Raw genomic sequence first — 22,783 nt, forward strand, 5'->3', positions numbered from 1 at the left:
TGATTTAAAAAGCCACTCTTTTTTTGGTGACTTAATAAAGTCTATGTAGGTATTTTCTGTGAAATTCATTTTCAGAAGATGCATACTGCTGTTTGAATCCTGTACATTTATTGGGTTAAAAGAAATTGAAAGTAGCATACAGATCTGCTGCTGAAGGAAACATTAAGTTGCAGGCTGCAGCTGGAGGATTTTACGTAGGCACCTGTGGGTTTGAGTGCGTTCAGTATACAGACTGCAGTAGGAGGCTGGCACTGCCTCTGCTGGCTCCACTACACTCCTTCACTGCTGTTCTGCTGATTCCTCCACTGTCCAGAAGACAAAATGGTGCAGCACCTAGAGGGCATGGGGAAAAAATAATCCTCAATATGATCCAAAGGTGGGTTTGCTACACGGAATAGCAGAGAAAATTACTTAACAAGATGAAAAGCTTAGATATAGTTCAGTATGTCAGATATCCTTAGCTGTTTTAATATTTGATTATAGCCACTTAAGAATGAAAATGTGTAGTTCTGAAGTCTGCATGCCCTCTCTTTATAGAGGTTTCAGGTATATTGCATGTGTAGCATTGATGAATGCATGTCTGGCAGCTTATAAACAGATTGATATTTGTACTAAATATGTATAATGTGTATATAGAGAAATAGATGTACATATACATGAATATATGAAGGTTTTTTTTTAAGCACTAGGTTTTTTAAAAAAGTAAACACTTAACAGGTTTTTCATTTTCTGTTGCACATTTGTCGCAGCTCCTGGTATTGTTCTTTCCGTATGTTGTTCATTTTTATAATAGTAGAGAGCATTAGTAGAGCATTCTCTGGTGAGATGGAAAATAAGTAGAATGAACACTGGAGTTGGCACTTAATATTTTATTGATGAGTGTGATGCAGTGTGAGTTCGCATTGCACATAGTCATGATTTAAATGATTACCTCTTTTAAGAAAGCAAAATGTTAGTAAGAACGGCCATGTTTTAGACAGTGAGTATAAAATAAGGAGAGGAAGTAGGACAAGTAAAATTTCTCTGTCCTTGGTTTCTTGAGCAACGCTCAGCATTGGCTCAAGGCACTGTCATTTCAGAAGTACAGTATAGAAACAATTGAACATCAAGCATAAAAAAATACCATGGAGGTTTCGTTTCCCACCCACTCCCGGAAGCGCTTATGTACTCATATATTTTGGGTGTCGGTGACTGCATGTTACTGAGGAGCTGTCCAGTTGAGACAAGATATATTTACTTAAGCCACACCCAACAGACTCAGCTTTTTTATGCATTCAGTCACTATTTTAATCCTGTGCTGATTTGTAAGCATCATATGTGGGATGCCTTCAAGTTGTAAAAAGAAAGAAAAGACTAGATTCACAGGTTCTAGCCGAATCTGTTCTGAATATCTGAGTTGTTATATTAATAGCACAGAAGAGCAGTGTTTTAAGTTATGCAGCGTGATCTCTAGCAGGGAGAGAGAGAATATGAATATTTGTGTGGTTCCAGTATAAGTGTACTGCAAGTATTTTGATCGTATAGGTAACAGTGCTGCTGGTAGACTGTTTTTTGGTTGCTGTTGTGGGTGTTTAGTTGGGCTGTGACATTTAGAGTTCAGATTCTCTTGTTTGAGAAAATGTTCAAGTATGAAATACTTAATTTTTCTGTGTTTAAAAAAATTAGTGAAGATTAAGCCTGAGTTTAAAAATCTGTGTTTTATTCTATACTAATGTCATGTTGTATGTGGTAAGAATTAGCAACTGTATGGCTGTTTGGTGCTGTGCTGAATTACCTCACCTACTTTACTGTAGACAGAAATAAGGAGGGATCAGTATTGATCTCATCAGTCTGCAGAGGGCTCATATTTTATATTTTTAAAAACTCTTTTCTTTTAGACAAAGCAAGTTCACGCTATCTTCTCCCCCCCAGAAGAAATATAACCTTCTCATCTGTACTATATTCCTTTGATTTTATAGAATGACACAGAATAATAATATGGGATTTTTATGTGCAAACTTTGGTGACAATAGATAACTAACTGTAGATGAAAATACACTTATTATTAGGATGTTTCATGTGTCTAAGATGTTATATAACCCTGATGGAATGTTGCAGATGAAACAAAGAAATCTGATTGGTTCCTCACAAGTCACAGCAGCCTTGAAATCCATTCTAACCAGAGGTTTCTACAGCAGCCTGGAGGGTTAGTTAGCATCACAGTAAAAACAGAAAAATGCCTTGGAGACAGGGAGGGGTTTGGAAGAGAAAATGAAGTTGTTAAAAACACTTCGGTAATCCTTATCCTTGAGCATTATATTTTCTTGCAGGATTTTTTTCCCCCTTCAGACTCTTTGCTGTTGTTTATTGTTACTTAAAGGAAGTGTTGTATTCTATTAAGTTAACAAACTTTCTAGATAGTATTATTTAATGAGCTAGAAGAGCCTCTTAAAAGAGCGTTATGTTAAGTGATGGAATGGGTTAATGAATAATATAATTTCAGAATGTTTATTAAATGTGGATGAGTGGGGCTTACTGGGGGAAGAGGAAGGATGGAATAGAAAAGAGTTCTGAAGAACAGCACACTGGTAGAAACTCTTTGGTCCTACCCTTTCCCATCATATTAAAACTGCTTTAGATAATTTGTTATCTAAGACTTTAGTGATATTTGGTGAGGGCACGTTAATATTGACATTCAAACAGCAGGCTATTGCAAGTCAAAACAGGTGAAGAATTGTTTGCTGTCTGCTGGCTACTAGAAACACCCTTGAGATGTGAGAACAATATATGTTAGCTTTTATGTATTTATTATTCTTGGTTAGGTGGCCTGCTGGAATATAGTTATAAATTACAGCACCAAATATCCAACCCTTTTATCCTTTGAAAAAACATGTAAAATACACTTGTAGTTTATTCTATTAAAATTTGAGAAGTCTTATATTTAAACAGTGATAGGTCAACTTCACTCACAGACCCTGGGAAAAGGAAAAATTACTGTGTGCAGGAATGAGCATTTATATTAAGAAAATATTGATTACTTTCAATTATTATACTGAAAAGAAGTAAAGAAGCATGTTTAAAGAGTTTATCTAATGTATCATTTTATTCTGATATAAGCCACCCATATCTTTTAGTTCCATTTCTGTGCTTATTTTGTAAATTATCCGATATGCTAATAGAGTCAGGCTGAAGGCAGCTGGCTGCTAGTGTTACAAGCTGAAAACAAAATGGCTGGCAAGGATTAGCACTGTAAATTTTCGGTAGAGAGCTGGATGCAATTAAGATATCTTTTGTTGAAGGAGAATGTTGCGAAGTAAGTTGATGAGGGAATAACTAGATGCTTTTGACAATAAAGAAACATCATTTTATTAAAGAAAATGTACAAATACTCTTACAGAATAAAAACCAAAAGGTTTCACGCTAAAGAGAATAATCGTTTTCAACTAAGCAATAAAAAAACTCTTGTTAATATTCATTCACCCATCTTTGTCTTTATAGTTCTAAGATTCAGGTAGTTTCTTAGGGTATTATTTATGATTTCACAGTAATGGTGTAGTTAAGAATGAAAGAAATTAAAAAATGAAAACATTCTTAGAACAGAGGGAAATTTAGAGATAAGTTTCTAGAAGTTTTATTTCTTTGTGAATCTTTCAGATTAGCATTAGATTTATTTATTTATGAATTTTTTAGATGAGAACCTTTCAGGAGGATAGAAGAAATAGAATAACGTACAAATTTAGAGATAAGAGTGAAAACATAGGTTAGAAAATGACAACATCCATAGATTTGTATATTAGTAATGATGTCTTTATGTGTAATAAGAAGCCTTTTCCATTGATTTTTAGCAATTGTTGAAAGATTAAATGACATTAAAATTTTTGATGGCCTCGGATGATTTAGGAATTGTTAATTACTTAGGGTGGAGAGAGCACATTACGTTACATGCCTGTCTTTCAGTGTAGATGGCTATTTACTGTAAGGGAGCAAAAATGTAAATTTCTCATTTCCACTTCTCTAGCACATAGTACACTGTCCCAGCACTTAGCGGGTACCTAGTATGATGAATGAATAATAACAACAAACACACACACACACACACACACACACACACACACACAAAACCACATACATAAATACAAAAAGACACATAAAAGACACACATGCCTACATACATAAATACACAGTTATATTCATTTAATTTTCACAACCTTATGGGATAAAGTCTATTATTTTATTATACTCATTTAGTAGCAGCAGAGATAAAGAAACGGAAACAGAGAAGAAGTTAAATGACTTGACCAAAGTCATACAGTAAATGTTGGAACCAGGATTTGTAGTTATGTGGTCCCAAACTCTTTGATCATATCTTCCTTCAGTAATTGAAGATTAAGATACACTAGTACTCAACAGTATCCTTAGCCCTCAGGTACTTATACTGTGACACACATTTTGTCAGAAACTACAGAGCAGAGAAAAAACCTTTCTGCTACATCTCTTTCAAAATTGCTCTGATATTTTGTTTTCTAAAATGCTTTTCTATCACTTAGCTATCGCTGATGGTCCATTATCAGCTAATGCAGATGTCAGTTCTAAAAGCTATTTAAAAGTCAGAGCAAGTGTAGTCAGGAAGCAGTTGGAAAACACATGAAGCTTTCTACACTCCCCAAAATGACTGCCAACATCTAATCAATCAGTCATCAAGTCCCGCTGATGAAAACTTCTGAATATTTCTCAACTTTGTCTTCTCTTTTCCTCTGCCATTCTCACATCTTTATATTAGGATTTCCTCTTTTCTCACTTAAATTATTAGGTTGGTGCAAATGTAATTGCAGTTTTGGACCATGAATTTTAAATCATTTTAGCTAGGCTCAAACACATCTTTATAAATCAAAATAGGAATCATTACACTCAATACATTTTTTGCCAGTGAGAAGTAAGTTTGTTTATTCCTGTAGCATGAAAATCTGTGCTTCAGGACTTGACGAACTCTTGGAAAGCATTTTCTGCCTCCATCTGGTTGTAGAAGCGTTTTCCCTGCAAAAAGTTATCAAAAAGCTTGAAGAAGTGGTAGTTGGTTGGCAAGAGGTCAGGTGAATATGGCAGATGAGGCAGAGTGTCGTAGCCCAATTCATTCAACTTTTGAAGCTTTGTGTGGTTGGGCGTTGTCATGAAAAAGAACTGGGCCCTCTCTGTTGACCAGTGCTGGCTGTAAGCATTGTGGTGTTTTGGTGTACCTCATCAATTTGCGAGCACACTTCTCAGATGTAATGGATTCACTAGCATTCAGAAAGCTGTAGTGGATCAGACATGCAGCAGATCACCAAATAGTGACCTTGACCTTTTTTGGTGCAAGTTTGTCTTTGGGAAGTGCTTTGGAGCTTCTTCTTGGTCCAACCACTGAGCTGGTTGTCACCGGTTGTCATGAAAAATCCACTTTTGGTCATATGTCACAGTCCAATCAAGAAATGGTTTGTTGTTTTTATGTAGAATAAGAGAAGGCGACACTTCAAAATGATGATCTTTTTGATTTTCAGTCAGCTCATGGGGCACCCACTTACCAAGCTTTCTCACCTTTCCAGTTTGCTTCAAATGCCCAACGACCATAGAATGGTCAAGGCTGAGTTCTTTGGCAGCTTCTTGTGTATTTTTAAAAGGATCAGCTTTGAATGATGACTCTCAGTTGTTGTCAACTTCTGATGGCCAGCCACTGTATTGCTCATCTTCAAGGCTCTTGTCTCCTTTGCAAAACTTCTTGAACCACCCCTGCACTGTACGCTTATTAGCAGTTCCTGGGTCAGATGCGTTGTTGATGTTGAGTTGTCCCTGCTGCTTTACAACCCATTTTGAACTCAAATAAGAAAATTGCTCAAATTTGCTTTTTGTCTAACATCATTTCCATAGTCCAAATGTAAAATAAACAGCAAGCAACAAGTCATTAGCAAAAAAAAGAAAGAAAGAATTGTGTATTAAAATGACATACAGTTCAGTTCAGTAGCTCTGTCGTGTCCGACTCTTTGTGACCCCATGGACTGCAGCATGCCAGACCTCCCTGTCCATCACCGACTCCTGGAGTTTACTCAAACTCATATCCATTGAGTCAGTGATGCCATCCAACCATCTCATCCTCTGTCATCCCCTTCTTCCGCCTTCAGCCTTTCCCAGCATTAGGGTCTTTTCAGATGAGTCAGTTCTTTGCATCAAGTGGCCAAAGTATTGGAGTTTCAGCTTCAACATCAGTCCTTCCAGTGAATATTCAGGACTGATGTCCTTTAGGATAGACTGGTTGGATCTCCTTGCAGTCCAAGGGACTCTCAAGAGTCAGCGCCACAGTTCAAAAGCATCAATTCTTTGGCACTTAGCTTTCTTTATAGTCCAACTCTCACATCCATACATGACTACTGGAAAAACCATAGCCTTGACTAGACAGACTTTGTGAAAGGACCATGTGAAAATTATATGAAATTCAGGTTTGTGTCCATAGTAGAGTTTTATTGTAACGTAGCCGTACTAATTTAGCTATATATTGTCTGTGGCTGCTTTTGCACTATAGTGGCAGAGTTGAGTAATTGCAACAGAAAACATGTTGTCTGCAAAGCCTAGAATATTTGTTTTCTTTACAGAAGTTTAAACTCATATTGAATAGAAGTTTAAAATTTTATTCATATTTAACATTCTTTCCTCCTATTTTGTTTCAGAAATCTTTCTTTAAGAGATCACAGATATATACTCCTGTAGTTTCTTAAAATGGTTTAAGTTGTATTTTTCAGTTTCAGATTTTTAATTTTAGTTTTTCTTTTTTCAATTAATTTTTGATGATAGGATTATGGTGTGAGAATGGGATCTAATTTTTTATCCTGTGGAGAAAGACAATTTTCCCACCTTATTTGTTGTCTAGTAGCCTTTCCTTACTCCAGTGTTTTTTAGTAATGCTATTTTGTCATATTCAAAGGTCCTTTATTTACATGAAAGTCTGTTTTCTAGTTCTTTATTCAGTTCCTTCCATATTCTTTGATTAAATATTTTTATATTCTGTTTGATCCTAATGATCACTAGTGTTCAACCACTTCCTAGTTTCCTAGGAAGAGTTTCCTAGTTTCTTGGGAGAAAAATACAGAATGGTAATACTCTAGTAAGAACCTTACTAATGACAAGCTTAAAGAAAGGAATATTATTTTTAAATTTTGTATATTATGTATATCAATAGAGTCAGCAAAAACAAGACTGGACATGACTGTAACTCAGGTCATGAGCTCCTTATTGCAAAATTCAGGCCTAAGTTGAAGAAAGTAGGGAAAACCACTAGCCCATTCAGATATGACCTAAATCAAATCCCTTATGATTATACAGTGGAGGTGACAAATAGATTCAAGGGATTAGATCTGATAGAGTGCCCTGAAGATTATAAACAGAGGTTTATAACATTGTACAGGAGGCAGTGACCAAAACCATCCCAAAGAAGAAGAAATGCAAAAAGGCAAAATGGTTGTCTGAGGATGCCTTACATATAGCTGAGAAAAGAAGAGAAAGGCAAAGGAGAAATGGAAAGATATACCCAACTGAGTGCAGAGTGCCAGAGAATAGCAAGGAGAGATAAGAAAGCCTTCTCAAGTGAACAATCCAAAGAAATAGAGGAAGACAGTAGAATGGGAAAGACTAGACATCTCTTCAAGAAAATTGGAGATACCAAGGGAACATTTCATGCAAAGATGGGCGCTGTAAAGGACAGTAATGGCGAGGACCTGACAGATGCAGAAGAGAGTAAAATGAAGTGGCAAGAATACACAAAAGAACTACATAGAAAAAACTCTTAATGACCCAGATAACCATGATGGTATGGTCACTCACCTAGAGCCAGACATCCTGGAGTATGAAGTCAAGTGGGCCTTAGGAAGTATTACCACGAACAAAACTAGTTGAGGTAATGAAATTCCAGCTGAGCTATGTCAAATCCTAAAAGATGATGCCGTTTAAGTGATAAACTTAGTGTGTCAGCAAATGTGGAAGACTCAGCAGTGACCATAGGACTGGAAAAGGTCAGTTTTCATTCCAGTCCCAAAGAAAGGCAATGCTAAAGATGTTTGGACTACTGTACGACTATGCTCATTTCACAGGCTAGCAAGGTAATGCTCAAAATCCTTCAGGCTAGGCTTCAGTGGTATGTAAATCAAGAACTTCCAGATAGGCAAACTACATTTAGAAAAGGCAGAGGAATCGGAGATCATATTGCTAACATCTGTTGGGTCATAGAAAAAGCAAGGGAATTCCAGAGAAATATCTACTTCTGCTTCACTGATTACACTAAAGCCTCTCTGTGGATCCCAACAAACTGGAAAATCCGTAAAGACATGGGAATACCAGACCACATTACTTGCCTCCTGGGAAACCTGTATGCAGTCAGGAAGCACCAATTAGAACCAGACATGGAACAACGGACTGGTTCCAAATTGGGAAAGGAGTACGTCCAGGCTGTATATTGTCACCCTGCTTATTTAACTTATATGCAGAGTACATCATGTGAAATGTCAGGCTGGATGAAGCATAAGCTGGAATCAAGATTCCCGGGAGAAATATCAATAACCTCAAATATGCAGATGACACTACCCTTATGGCAGAAAGCAAAGAAGAACTAAAGAGCCTCCTGATGAAAGTGAAAGAGGAAAGTGAAAAAGGTGACTTAAAACTCAACATTCAATAAACAAAGATCGTGGCATCCTGTCCCATCACCTCATGCAAAAAGACGGGCAGACAATGGAAACAGTGACAGACTCTGTTTTCTTGGGCTCCAAAATCACTGCAGATGGTGACTGCAGCCATGAAATTAAAAGATGCTTGCTCCTTGGAAGGAAAGCTATGACAAACCTAGACAGTGTATTAAAAAACAGAGACATCACTTCACTGACAAGAGACCATATAATCAAAGCTGTGGTTTTTCCTCTAGTCATTCACGGATGTGAGAGTTGGACCATAAAGACGACCCAGCACCAAAGAATTAATTCAAACTCTGGTGCTGGAACAGACTCTTTGAGAGTCCTTAGACTGCAGGGAGATCAAACCAGTCAGTCCAAACTGATTTCCTAAGGAAATCAACCCTGAATATTCATTGGAAGGACTGAAGCTGAAGCTCCAATACACTGGCCACCTGATGCAAACAGCCAGCTCATTGGGAAAGACTCTAATGCTGGGAAGAATTGAGGGCAGGAGAAGAATGGGGTGACAGAAGATGAGTTGGTTGGATGGCATCACCAACTCAACAGACATGAGTTTAAGCAAACTCCAGGAGATGGGAAGAGACAGGGAAGCCTGGCATGCTGCAGTTCATGGAATCGCAAAGAGTCAAACACAACTTGTTGACTGAACAAAAACAACAATGTATGTTAAGGTCATGTTGTTAGCTTTATAGCATGTTTTTCTTAAATCATTTTGATCGTGAATTTTCATTTTCCTTGCCATCATTATCACAAATAATACAGTAAAGATTAAGTATTACACATAATATCATGCTGAGTATTTGAAAAAAAAATTATGTATAAACCAGTGGCGGCAAAGTATTACTTAGGTATACAGGGTAAGAATAATTTATTTGTGAAAATTGAAGCTATTTAGATAATATATGATTTGTGGGCTTTTTTTACTTTGGGCTTTTCAATGTCAGTGTATTTAAACGTAGTTATCAGTCAGAACAGAAAGATGCTGTGCCTCAGGAATGAAGTGGGAGGGAGAGGTTTGAGTTTTAGTCTGTCAGTAGCTATCTTTCTTTTCAGGGAATAAGAGAAATAAATATGAAGCTTTCTTTTATTGTGAACTATATGACATAAAATTCTGTGTTATTAGTGCAGTCGAAACTTATCTTCATATATGAAGGCAGGAATTTTGGGTGAAAAGCAGTTTATCCTGACTCCCTGAGTATATGGTATTTATTTCTCAGGTTTCTGCTCTAGATATCCTGAGGGTAGAGATCAGAAAATGAAAGAAAGCCAATATTAGGGAAACAAAGGGAGAGCTAATTAGAAATGAAGCTGGAAAAAAATAAAACCTTATAGATCATGTTAAGAATTTTTATCTCTTCTGACGGGAGAGCATTTAAGCATTTTAAACATTAAATGGGATAACTACGGGATTTGCATTTCTAAGTGATTACTCAGAAGAGTAATATAAACATTCAGAAGAGAATGGATACAGGAATGGATGCAGATTGGATATGGAGACAGGAAGATGGATTCAAGAGATATTTAAGAGGGAAAATCAACAATATTTGGTGATGAATTTATTGAGATGAGGAGCTTTGTTACAGAGTGTCAGGTTTGAAGGGTGAGGGAAAGGTCAGAATTTCATGTTTGGATATTTTGAGTTTGAAGTGTATTTGGGACGTTGAAATAAAGATTTTAAAAAGCTAGTTGTTATGTAGATGGATCTTTCTAGTTTTCATGCAGTTAGGTGAATAAGGAGCGACCTCGCAGAATAATGGATTTTAAAGTAAAGCAGAAATGTTTGGCTTGAGAATCATTACCGAACTCTTATTTGAGAGTGGCTAACTTGGTTTTCAAGGGATTCAGTTATTCTATTTCTGGCTCTTCATGTTTCCCTCCACCTAGTTCTAAATTTAGAAATTGATGCTGCTCTAAATCAGATTTTAAATTGACTCCTTGCTTAGAGTGACTTATTTTTTCTCTTTCCCAGTCTTCCACCTTCTATCCTATAGCTTGGTTAATGACATTGTAATCAGTGCAATGAAATACCCAAGTTAATAATTCTAAGGCAGCCAGAATTTCTTCCTTTTACTCATTTCACCTAGGCAAATTAATTAATTCAAGAGTTATTTTTTGAGTATATCTTATGTATTGTATACTGTCCTAGGCATGGGGATAGAACAATGAATACAAAATGATTTACTCTTATGGAACTTAAATTCTAGTGGAGAACAAGGTCAAAGTTAAGATAAATAAGTAAAATGTAGAATATGTTAGTGATATCTACTAAGAAAAATGAAGCAGGGAAGGGAGAAAAAATATATCTGTGTAAATATGGTGTGTGTGGGTGGACACAATTTTACTTAGGGGTGGTGAGGGACGGCCTCATAGAGAGGACAGTTAGGTATCAACCTGAAGGAGGTGAACAAACAAGCCAAACGGATATCTGAGAAGAAAGTATTCCAGGCAGGGATTTTGATATGGGTACATTCTTGGGGTGTTTGAAGCATAGTGAGGGCGACCCAGTACCCCACAGTCAAGCCAGAGAGGCAAGAGTAAGTAGGAAGTGAAGTCAGAGAGGGGATGAGGGTCAGATTACATAGCACCTTGACCTATGAATTTTGACTTTTACTCTTATTAAGATGGGGGAATCTTTGAAGGGTTTTGAAGGGAGGAGTATCATAGTCTGATTTGTGTTTTCATAGAAGCATTCTGATTGCTATGTTGCGACTTGGTTGAAGCCAGGCAGGGGCAGGGAACCAGGTTATACATGAAGGTGGCTTGGACCAGTAGCAAAGAGTAAGAGGTAGTTTTGATATGTTATGAATGTATGGCTGACAGGATTTACTGTTGGCTTGTATGTGCAGTGTGAGAGAAAAAGATGGGTTAAGGATGACTCCAAGGTTTTTGACTTGAGCAACTAAAAGAGTGAAGTTGCTCTTTACAAAGATGAAGAGGGTTGTGAGAGGAGCAGGTTTATGGAGGAATATTAAGACATTAAATCTTGAGATGTCCTTCTGATATTCATAGTAGAGATGTAGGGTAGATAACTCCATAAATACGGAGTTAGTTCATGGATGAGGTCCAGGCTAGAGAGATAAATTTGGAAATCATCAGTGTATAGATGAAACAGAAAACCGTGGATCTGTTTGAGATAACCAAGGGAATTACACAGCAAAGAGTATAGGTCAGAAAAATGAGCCCTGGGGCAGGACAACATTTAGAGATGAGGGAGATGAGAAAGAGGCAGCCAGGGAGACTGATGAAGAAGGAGCCATAGAGGCAGGAAAGTGTGGGCTCTTATAAGTTAAGTGAAGAGAAAGCTCCAGAATGATTAACAGCATCACATGTTGGCAGTCAGTCCAAAAATAAAACTGAGAACTGACCATTGGATTTAGCAGTGGACTTTATAGGGGATCTTGATAAGTGTAAGTTTTTTGGAGTAGTGTGGGCAAATGCCTGATGGGAATGGATTTAAAGAAGAAAAAGAGAAAGAAAATGATGATAGTGGTTAGAAACAGTTCTTTTAAATGGGTACAAAGTCTTTGTTCTGTCTCAAATAGTCCATGAATCTCGCTTTTCCTCTGTATTCTTAATGCTAGTGCATTTATTCAGGCGTTCTTTCCTCTGGACTTATTGCAGCTATCTCTTTGCCTTTAGCCTGTGACCCCATAGTGCCAGTTTATATGTGCATTCCAAATTTATCTTCTCAGAACACTAGTCAGATCATGCTCCTCCCCTGCTTAATGCCTGTCATTTTCTTCCCCCCACTTACAGGAAAAAGGTCAGATTGATCATCATGAATAATGATTATGCCTTTTGTGATTTTGCCTCTGCCAACTTTTCTACTTTTATATCCTGCCTCTGCCCCCAACTTGCTGTTCTCTAGCCATTACCAAACTCTTTGAACTTCCCTCCGTGCATGATGTTCTTTTATTCCCAACTGTCTTTGCAAATAAAATCCGGTACTGTTCCTGAACATCCCATCTCATACTTTAGAGGCTGTGACTCCCCTGAGGCCCAGGTTAATAGAAAGAAGCAGAGGCTATTCTGGTTTTTAGAATCTTAGGAAACTTTACAGTTAGATAAAATCATCATCTCAGTAATATAATTTATCAAGCCCAGTACAAATTTGGACATTGAGACTAGTTAACTGTAGGTTAAACTCTTCTTTGCATTACGCAATATTACCCCGTTTAGTCTACAGCATCACCACCCCCAAGTCACCAAAATAAATTATAGTAAAAGGTAAACAGAAGAAAAGAGATCAGAGAGTAAACCTATGAATATAATCTTTGTCCTCAACTGAGAGATCATATCCTTCCACGCAGTTAGTAGCTTTGACCTCTAACATTAGCACTGGAAAATTTCAGATGGATTCAGTTCATCACTATCACAACACAACCTAATCTCTACTCATGTTTCCCAACTATGGCTGCAATTTGGAATCACCCAGGGAGCTTTAAAGAAATATTCCTGTCTAGGATTGAGGCTCAGTTATTCTTACTTAATTGATTTGGGAGAATAGCTGGAATTTAAAATATTTTTCAAAATCCCTGGGTTCCTAGATCATTCTGATGTGCAACCGAGGTTGAGACCCATATATGTCCTCCTCAGCATCGGGTTTCAGTAGATAAGAACACTAAATGTAAAGTGAAGTGAAAGTCACTCACTTGTGTCCAGCTCTTTGGACCCCATGGACTATACACTACATGGAATTCTCTTGGCCAGAATACTGGAGTGAGTAGGCTATCCCTTCTCCATGGGATCTTCCCAATCCAGGAATTGAACCCAGGTCTCCCACATTGCAAGCAGATTTTTTAGCAGCTGAGCCGCAAGGGAAGCCCAAGAATACTGGAATGGGTAGCCCATCCCATCTCCAGCAGATCTTCCCGACCCAGGAATCAAACTGGGGTCTCCTGCAATGCAGGTGGATTCTTTACCAACTGAGCTATCAGGGAATCTCCTAAAAAATACATAGGTATATATACAGTTATTGTTGACATTCATTTATCATTTTAACTATTATAAATTGCTATGCTGGACGTTACTTTAAAGCTTCAGCTTCACAGAATGTAAAAAAAAAAAATTGACAGAGACAAAGAAACCCCCAATTCCATCTGGCTCTATCATTCTATGCATCTAAGAAGTATTTATGTGTGGAGATATCTGTGCATACTAGGAAACTCCATGTGGAGAAGAAAATGTTAGATAAGCTCAGGAACTCTAGTGAACTGTACTGAGTACCCAATCCAAGAGGAAGAAGTTTGAAATCAGAGATTATTTCAAATTCATCTTGGAATTTTTTCATCTTGTTTTCATCTCCTACAACCATACTGTTAGAGCTCCCTAACATATCATGGCATGTCTGCATATAGATGCAAAAATAATTCTATTCCCTTTTGCAGGGAGGTGACCTCGAATGGTGGAGAAGAGAATGGGCCTTAAAGAATCAGGCCATTTCACATCTGGGTCCTGCACTTAATAACTCTGTAGTTGTGACCATTTTTGCTTAAAGTCTCAGCTCTTGTTTCCTGATCTAGTTAAAAAAAAAAAGAAGAAGAAGAAGAAAGCTAATATTTTTCTCATAAGGTTTTATTGAGAATTGAGTGACATGAATTCATAAAACATTGACCATAGTGCCTGGCACATAATGTAGACCAAGTAGGTAATGACTATTTTCATTAATGTTGGCACAGTCTAGGAAGCTTGAGCTTCACTTTTTCCTTTTCAGTTATATAGGATATTTAACGAGTTTCATGCTATTAATAGTGTGTCCTCTTGAAATGATATGATTAGGATGGCAATTTGCCTCTGTGTCTTTCTCGCCAAAACCTATAATCTGAGTCTAATCCCACTCTAATCATGAGAAAAGCATTAAACAAACCCAACATTTGCTGGATCATATAGAGAGAGCTAGGGAATTCCAGAAAAACATCTACCTCTGTTTCATTGACTATGCCAAAGCCTTTGATTGTGTGGATCATAATAAACTGTGGAAAGCTCTTAAAGAAATGGAAATACCAGGCCATCTTACCTGTCTCCTGAGAAACCTGTATGTGGTTTAAGAAGCAACAATTAGAACCCTGTATGGAACAACTGGTTGGTTCAAAGTTGAGGAGTACAACAGGGCTATCTGCTGCCACCCTGTCTGTTTAATCTACCCTGAGCACATCATGAGAAATGACAGGCTGGATGAGTTACAAGCCAGAATCAAGATAGGTGGGAGAAACATCAACCTCAGATATACAGATGATACCACTCTAATGGCAGAAACCAAAGAGGAACTACAGAGCCTCTTGATGAGGGTAAAGGAAGAGAGTCAAAGAGCCACCTCAAAACTAAATATTTAAAAAAATTAAGGTCCTGGTATCCAGCCCCATTACTTCATGACAAGTAGAGGGGGAAAAGGTGGAAGTGGTGACAGATTTCCTCTTTATTGGCTCTAAAATCACTGTAGATGGTGATTGCAGCCATGAAATCAGAAGACGATTGCTTCTTGTCAGGAAAGCAATGACAAACCTAGACAGTGTGTTGAAAAGCAGAGATGTTACTCTGCCAACAAAGGTCCGTATAGTCAAGGCTATGGTCTTGCTAGTGGTCACGTATGATTGTGAGAGCTGGACTGTAAAGACGATGGAGTGCTGAAGAATTGATGTTTTCGAACTGTGGGGCTGGAGAAGACTCTTGAGAGTCCCCTTGGACAGCATGAGATCAAACCAGTCAATCTTAAGGGAAATCAGCCCTGTGTATTTACTGGAAGGACTGATGCTGAAGCTCCAGTATTTTTCATGTGATGCAAACAGCTGACTCATAGGAAAAGTCCCTGATGCTGGAAAAGATTGATGGCAGAACAAGAAGAAGAGGGCGTCAGAGGATGAGATGGCTGGATGACATCACCGATGCAATGGACATGAACTCAGGCAAAGTTCAGGAGATGGTGAGGGACAGGGAAGCCTGTCGTGCTGTAGTCCATGGGGTTGCAAGGAATTGGACACTACTGGGTGACTGAAGAACACCACCACCACCTTAGTGTTAGGCTTGTGCACCTTGAAAGCACAGTCATCAGCTTTTAAAATACTGACATTATTACTGGTGATTGCTCCATTTAAAATTAGCAAATCTGTTTTGTTTCCCTGTTATTAGTCATCATCACTGATGTATTAGCTCCATCATGAGAATCAAAACATTCTGTTTAGCAGAACTTTTCTTGAGCTGCAGATCAGACTTTCTAGGACATTTTGGATGCCTTAGGCAAATATAAATAAATAACTCATCATAAAGAAGTTACTCTTTTTTTCAATTTAGAGTATACAATCTAGGTCTATGAAAACCTGTGAACTAGGCAGTTTTATGTTCTTACAAACTTTGAAAATATCTTATAGTATGTTTTTGAAAAGTATTAGCTATAGTACTGATGGCCTGCTAATCAGTTGTTTGTTTGGTGTACAATCCTTCTTTTTCTCTTTGGAGAAACTCAGTACATGTCTTCTTAAGAACTAAATAAACTTTTAGGTAGATCTGAGCTTCCCTATGAATATTTTTATTGAAAGGTAAAGATTATACTTCTCCAGGGGACCTTCCCAACTCAGGGATCAAACCTGGGTCTCCTGCATTACAGGCAGATTCTTTACCATCTGAGCCACCAGGGAAGCCCCCCAAAAGTGTAGTCACTCAGTTATGTCTAACTCCTCTTTGAGACGCCATGGACTGTAGCCCACCAGGCTCTTCTGACCATCGGATTATCCCAGCAACAATACTGGAGTGGGTTGCCATTCCTTTCTCCGGGAGATCTTCCTGACCCAGGGGTTGAACCCAGGTCTCCTGCATTGCAGGCAGATTCTTTACCATCTGAGCCACCAGGGAAACCCATATAGAATACTTTTGAAAACTACTAGCTGTAGTACCTATGGCATGTTAACCAGTATATTTTGTCTGGTATGGAATGTTTCCTTTTCTCTGTAGGGAAACTCTGTGTATATTTTCTTAAGAACTAAATAAACTTTTAGATGGGCCTGGGCTTCCCTATGAACATTTTTATTGATAAATAAAGATTATGGAGATTGAAGTGGAAGATAAGGTCATAGTGCTTTAGAATGATGCTGCTCATCTTTTCTTTTAATAGTAATAGTTGGGATAAGAAAAGAAAAACACTTCTAAAACTGTATCTCAAACCATTTCAATACCACTTTTTTTTTCCTTGACTTGATTTGATAAAGGTATTAATTTTAGAGCTAGGCCTTGACGAAATTAATTCAACTTCTTTTTTTTAAGGAATAGCTATATATTCCAAAGTTGGCACTGAAAATACCATATGAATAAGGCTTTCAGAGACAAGCTTTGAACATTTTACAGTCCAGAGATAATCATATAAATAATTATTATTCAGTGTGGCAGTGCTGTAAAACAGATAGGTATAATGTGCTTTGGAAGCACAGAAGAGGGAACATTTAATTGTGATAGGCCTCCAGAAAGTCTTTACAAAGAAGATAGGAAATGACATTTAAGCCATCTTTTGGTGAAAGGATGTTGTTGATCATGATGATGATAGATGAAGAGTACAGTTATCATTTAATAAGTGTTTACTTGGTGCAGATGGCATGCTGTGTTTACTATTACATTCATTTCTCACCGCAACTTCATAGGGTGTTACTGTATCAATTTCACAGAAGTATGTAAATGAGTGATCATGACCGTATTCTAATAAAACTTTATGGACACTTAAAATTTCAATTTTATACCATTTTTATTTGTCACAAAATACTATTTTTTAAACTGTTTTCCAGTAACTTACAAATGTAGAAACTATTCTTAGCTCACTGGCTGTCTTTAGGAAAAAAAAAAAAGGTAGCAGGATAGATTTGGCTTGTGGACTAGTTTACTGGCCTGTGCTTAGTACGGCGTAGGGGATTTATTGGGTAATATAGCTGTAGTCCAGAGATAGGGTAGTTTTCTTCAGTAATTCAGTGTCCACAAGGATCTTGATGTTTTCTATCTGCCATAATTTTCATAGTGTTAACTTGATCCCATATTTTACTCCCCCTTGTGTTTATAAGATGGCAGACAGAATATCCAGGGTCTCCATGGGTTATCTTCCATGTCCAGGGAGAGACAAGACCTTTCCCAGAATCTCTTTCTAACCTCTCTTGAACTTAATCCATTCAGACTTTACCACTTCACAGGAACCATACTAAATCAAATACATCGACCAAATTCAGTGATCAATTCTCACTGTTTCTATTACTTGACCTATCAACGTTTGATCTTTCCTTCCATGACCTCTTTCCTTGACTTCGGTACTCTGCTGGTTTTGTTCCTCTTCTCTGGACACTACTTCTTACTGTCTGCTGGTCTCTCCTCATACCCACAGCCTCTGCATATTGAATTCAGCCCCAAGGCTTAGACCTCTGACCTCTTTTCTCTCTCTCTGTCTGTCTCTTGTCTATGCTCCCTTGGGGATATCATGCATTTAAAATGTGATTATGTAATGGCTGTATTCATGTATGTCTGTCCATATCTGCTTATTTGTCTAATAGGCATCTCAAACTCAATATGTCCAAAACAGAGGTCCACACCTGTTCTCTCACAGTCTTTCCTTTTCAGTAAGTTGCAGATCCATCATTTACCCCAAATGTCAGAATTAATCCTGACTTTATTTCTGTAGTTTTCTCTTCTGTCAGCAGATTCTCTCCACTATACTTCAGAATATATCCAGAATCTGACCACTTCTCACCACCTCTACTACTCTCTTAGTCCAAGTGTTCATCTTTTCCTGGGTTTTTGCAGTAGACTCTTAGTTGGTCTCTACTTCTGTTCTCTTTCTACTTCAGTTGCAAACCACTACCCCCACTACCTTAATGATTCTTTATTATTGTAAAAGGCAGTGGAGGGTCTGGGAATGAAGCCAGATTTCTGAAACCAGAGACTTAATTTTAGGAGTGCTGTTAGGTTGGTGCAAAAGTAATTGCAGTTTTTGCATTGTTGAAATTTTCCATTTAATGTTGGAATATATTCTAAGTAAATGTGATTATTTTATGCATAATTTTAATGTACATTTCTCTCTTTTATATTTTTTTTGGGTAAATGATATTACTTGCTGTTTATTTTATATTTATTTTAGACTATACAAATGATATCAGACAAAAAGCAAATTCGAGCAGTTTTCTTGAGTCCAAAATGGGTCATAAAGCAGTGGAGACAAGTCACAACATCAGCAATGTATTTGGCCCAGGGACTGCTAATGAATGTACAGTGCTGTGGTGGTTCAAGAAGTTTTGCAAAGGAGATGAGAGCCTTGAAGGTTGAGCACGGTGGCTGGCCATCAAAAGTTGACAACAGCGACAGTTGAGACCTGTCATCAAAGCTGATTCTCTTACAACTACACGAGAAGTTGCCAAAGAACTCAGCATCGACAATTCTATGGTCGTTTGGCATTTGAAGCAAATTGGAAAGGTGAAAAAACTTGATAGATGGGTGCCTCATGAGCTGACAAAAAATTGTCATTTTGCAGTGTCATCTTCTCTTACTCTACGGAATAGCAGTGAACCATTTCTCAATTGGAGTGATGACCAGCTCAGTGGTTGGACCAAGAAGAAGCTCCAAAGCACTTCCCAAAGCCAAACTTGTACCAAGAAAAGGTCATGGTCTCTGTTTGGTGGTCTGCTGACTGTCTGATCCATTAGAGCTTTCTGAATCCTAGCAAAACCATTACATCTGAGAAGTATGCTTAGCAAATCGATGAGAAGCCCTGAAAACTGCAACACCTGCCCGCCAGCATTGGTCAGCAGAAAGGCCCAGCCACACATCTCACAACCAACTCTTCAGAAGTTGAACGAATTGGGCTACAAAGTTTTGCCTCATCCGCCATATTCACCTGACCTCTTGCCAACCGACTACCACTTCTTCAAGCATCTCAGCAACTTTTTGCAGGGAAAACACTTCCACAACCAGCAGGATGCAGAAAATGCCTGCAGGAGTTTGTCGAATGCACAGTTTTTTTTATGCTAGACCAATAAACAAACTTATTTCTCATTATTAAAAATTTGTTGATTGTAATGATTCCTATTTTGATTAATAAAGATGTGTTTATAAAGATTTAAAATTCATGGTCTGAAACCATAATTACATTTGCACCAACCTGATACTAACTGTGATTTCGGGAAAGTTCACTTTACTTCTCTGAATCTGTCTTACATTTAAAATGGGCATAATACTTGTTTCCTAGAATTATTGTTAGTATTAAATGGAATAATGTAGAGACCTACTGAACCCACTGCCAGTAGAGAATAGATGCTGAACAAATTGTAGTTCTTTTCTCTTTTCTACACCAAACTGATGAGCTGTTTTTCATCTTTTCTGTTTATTGTTGTGCTTATGTAGCCAGGGACCATCTTCTGTATTTCTCTCTTCATAAATAGCCCTCAGCTAATAAATAAATCCGACTTATGTTCCTGGGCCTTTTACATTTTCATTACATTCTATATGCCATCTAGATCATGTCTGCCCTTGTTGGCATTAAGTGTGTAGAGTTCTTGCAGATTCACACTGGATAGTAAAACTTTATGTGCATAATAGATTATATGTATGTAGTCGTAGTGCCTCCCACCCCTTCTATTTAATATATTTATGCTTCTAAAGGAGGATTGAAGACAATCAACTTTAAAATCTTAATACACAAAATCAAATCTAATATTTATTCTGGCACATTATCTAACTGAGAATGCTTTAGTGGGCTGGGGCTACCATTATTTTTCAGCTGTAATAATTTGATCCTGGACTGAGAAGAATCATCATTTAAAGTATCCTTTACTTGAGGGAAGGGAAACATTTGTCTTGGAATTAGTTAGGCACTGTCTTATTAGACTTTCTCTAACTTAAATTTCTTTGTAGGAAATCACTAAGTACAGAATATCCGTTTGTGGTTGTTTTTTGTTTATTTGTTTGTTTAACTAACACTGTTGTAGTGTGTTTATAACCTGAGTTGAAAGCTATTCACCTTAGGAAGTAAATATTCCTATGACATTTTTCCCTGTTAAATAATGGATGAGGAAGTCTATTAATAATGTTTCTTAGTATTAAAAGTGTATTGTTCTGTATTATTTGCTGGATTTAATTTAGTATGCTGATTAAAAAAACAAATGTTCTCCGATCCAGGAAATCTAAGCTCTGATTTTAAAAGCTAGCACTTAAGTTGGACAAGCAAGTCTTTTTTTTTTTTTTTTTAATTTTGTACCTGTTAGTTTTGTATATAAAGACTATGCCAAAGTCTTTGACTGTGTGGATCACCACAAACTATGGAAAATTCTGAAAGAGATGGGAATAACAGACCATCTGACTTGCCTCTTGAGAAATCTGTATACAGGTCAGGAAGCAACAGTTAGAACAGGACGTGGAACAACAGACTGCTTCTAAATAAGGAAAGGAGTATGTCAAGGCTGTATATTGTCACCTTACTTATTTAACTTATATGCAGAGTACATCATGAGTAACGCTGGGATGGAAAAAGCACAAGCTGGAATCAAGATTGCTGGGAGAAATATCAGTAACCTCAGATAAGCAGATGACACCACCCTTATGGCAGAAAGCAAAGAACTAAAGAGCCTGTTGATGAAAGTAAAAGTGGAGAGTGAAAATGTTGGCTTAAAACTCAACATTCAGAAAACTAAGATCATGGCATCCAGTCCCATCATGTCATGGCAAGTAGATGGGGAAACAGTGGCAGACTTTATTTTTGGGGGGCTCCAAAATCACTGCAGATGGTGACTGCAGCCATGAAATTAAAAGACTCTTACTCCTTGGAAGGAAAGTTATTACCAACCTAGACAGCATATTAAAAAGCAGAGACATTACTTTACCAACAAAGGTCCATCTAGTCAAGGCTATGGTTTTCCCAGTAGTCATGTATGGATGTGAGAGTTGAACTATAAAGAAAGCTGTGAGGAGTGAGTGAAGTCGCTCAGTCACGTCCAACTCTTTGCAACCCTGTGGACTGTAGCCTACCAGACTCCTCTGTCCATGGGATTTTCCAGGCAAGATACTGGGGTGGGTTGCCATTTCCTTCTCCTGGAGATCTTCCTGACCCAGGGATTGAAGCCTGCTTTCCCGCATTGTAGGCAGATGCTTTACCGTCTGAGCCACCAGGAAAGTCACCAAGAAGAAAGCTGAGTGCCGAAGAATTGATGCTTTTGAACTGTGGTGTTGAAGAGGACTCTTGAGAGTCCCTTGGACTGCAAGGAGATCCAACCAGTCCATCCTAGAGAAGATCAGTCCTGAATATTCATTGGAAGGACTGATGCTGAAGCTGAAACTTGAATACTTTGGCCACCTGATGCAAAGAACTGACTCATTTGGAAAGACCCTGATGCTGGGAAAGATTGAAGGTGGGAGGAGAAGGGTGTGACAGAGGATGAGATAGTTGGATGACATCACCGACTCAACGGACATGAGTTTGGGTAAACTCCAGGAGTTGGTGATGGACAGGGAAGCCTGGTATGCTGTAGTCCATGGGGTCGCAAAGAGTTGAACATGACTGAGTGACTGAACTGAACTGAAACCTGTTATATCAGTGGGCTTTCCTCTGTGAAGTTCAAATAAATATATTTGAAGAAAGTCTGAACATCTGAACTCAAGCTTGATGAGTAAATTTTAACTTCACAGACACAGCTCTGTTCTACCTTCTACACGCCAGGGTGAGATAATCAGTCTTAAGCAAATAGTTTGACTTGCTTGATGACTGAAGGTCTTCTGTTTCGTCCATAAATGTAGATGTATGTATAATGTGTGGGAGGTCTTATCTGTAGTGAAGGAATTGTGTCTTAAGCAAAACAAAAAGATTTAAAATACTGTAGATCATTGCAGTCTTGCTATGTTGGATAATGGAGTCATTGATTGCATAAGCATACCACAAACACTTTTAAAGAGCTTGAACTTTTTTTCTACACCATCTTGGGTCAGTGGTGAGTTTATTATTTTTAAAAAATCTTTAACTGTTACTTTTACCTAAGAATTAATCTCAACACTTAGGACTAGCCTCCTCTGGGGTAAGACATGGTTAAGATTTCAGTCTTAGAGGAATGAATTGCTTAAATTTACTTCCGTGGTTTTCAGATTTAATTTTT

At 37.8% G+C, this 22,783-nt stretch overlaps 1 protein-coding gene and 1 long non-coding RNA gene across 8 annotated transcripts in view; one reads left to right on the forward strand and one right to left on the reverse strand.

The window, feature by feature from the left end:
* The window catches only part of TANC2 (tetratricopeptide repeat, ankyrin repeat and coiled-coil containing 2), a 371,608-nt gene that overhangs the window by 75,926 nt on the left and 272,899 nt on the right, over positions 1–22,783 (forward strand). The gene's annotated exons all lie outside the window — the stretch shown is intronic.
* Positions 87–22,002, reverse strand: LOC121820639 (uncharacterized). The gene is made up of 2 exons (XR_006061255.2): positions 21,666–22,002; positions 87–333 (listed from the first exon to the last, which is right to left on the reverse strand). It is a non-coding gene; the product is annotated as an uncharacterized LOC121820639 (long non-coding RNA).

Source organism: Ovis aries, chromosome 11, assembly GCF_016772045.2.
Source record: "Ovis aries strain OAR_USU_Benz2616 breed Rambouillet chromosome 11, ARS-UI_Ramb_v3.0, whole genome shotgun sequence".
Lineage (NCBI taxonomy): Eukaryota > Metazoa > Chordata > Mammalia > Artiodactyla > Bovidae > Ovis > Ovis aries.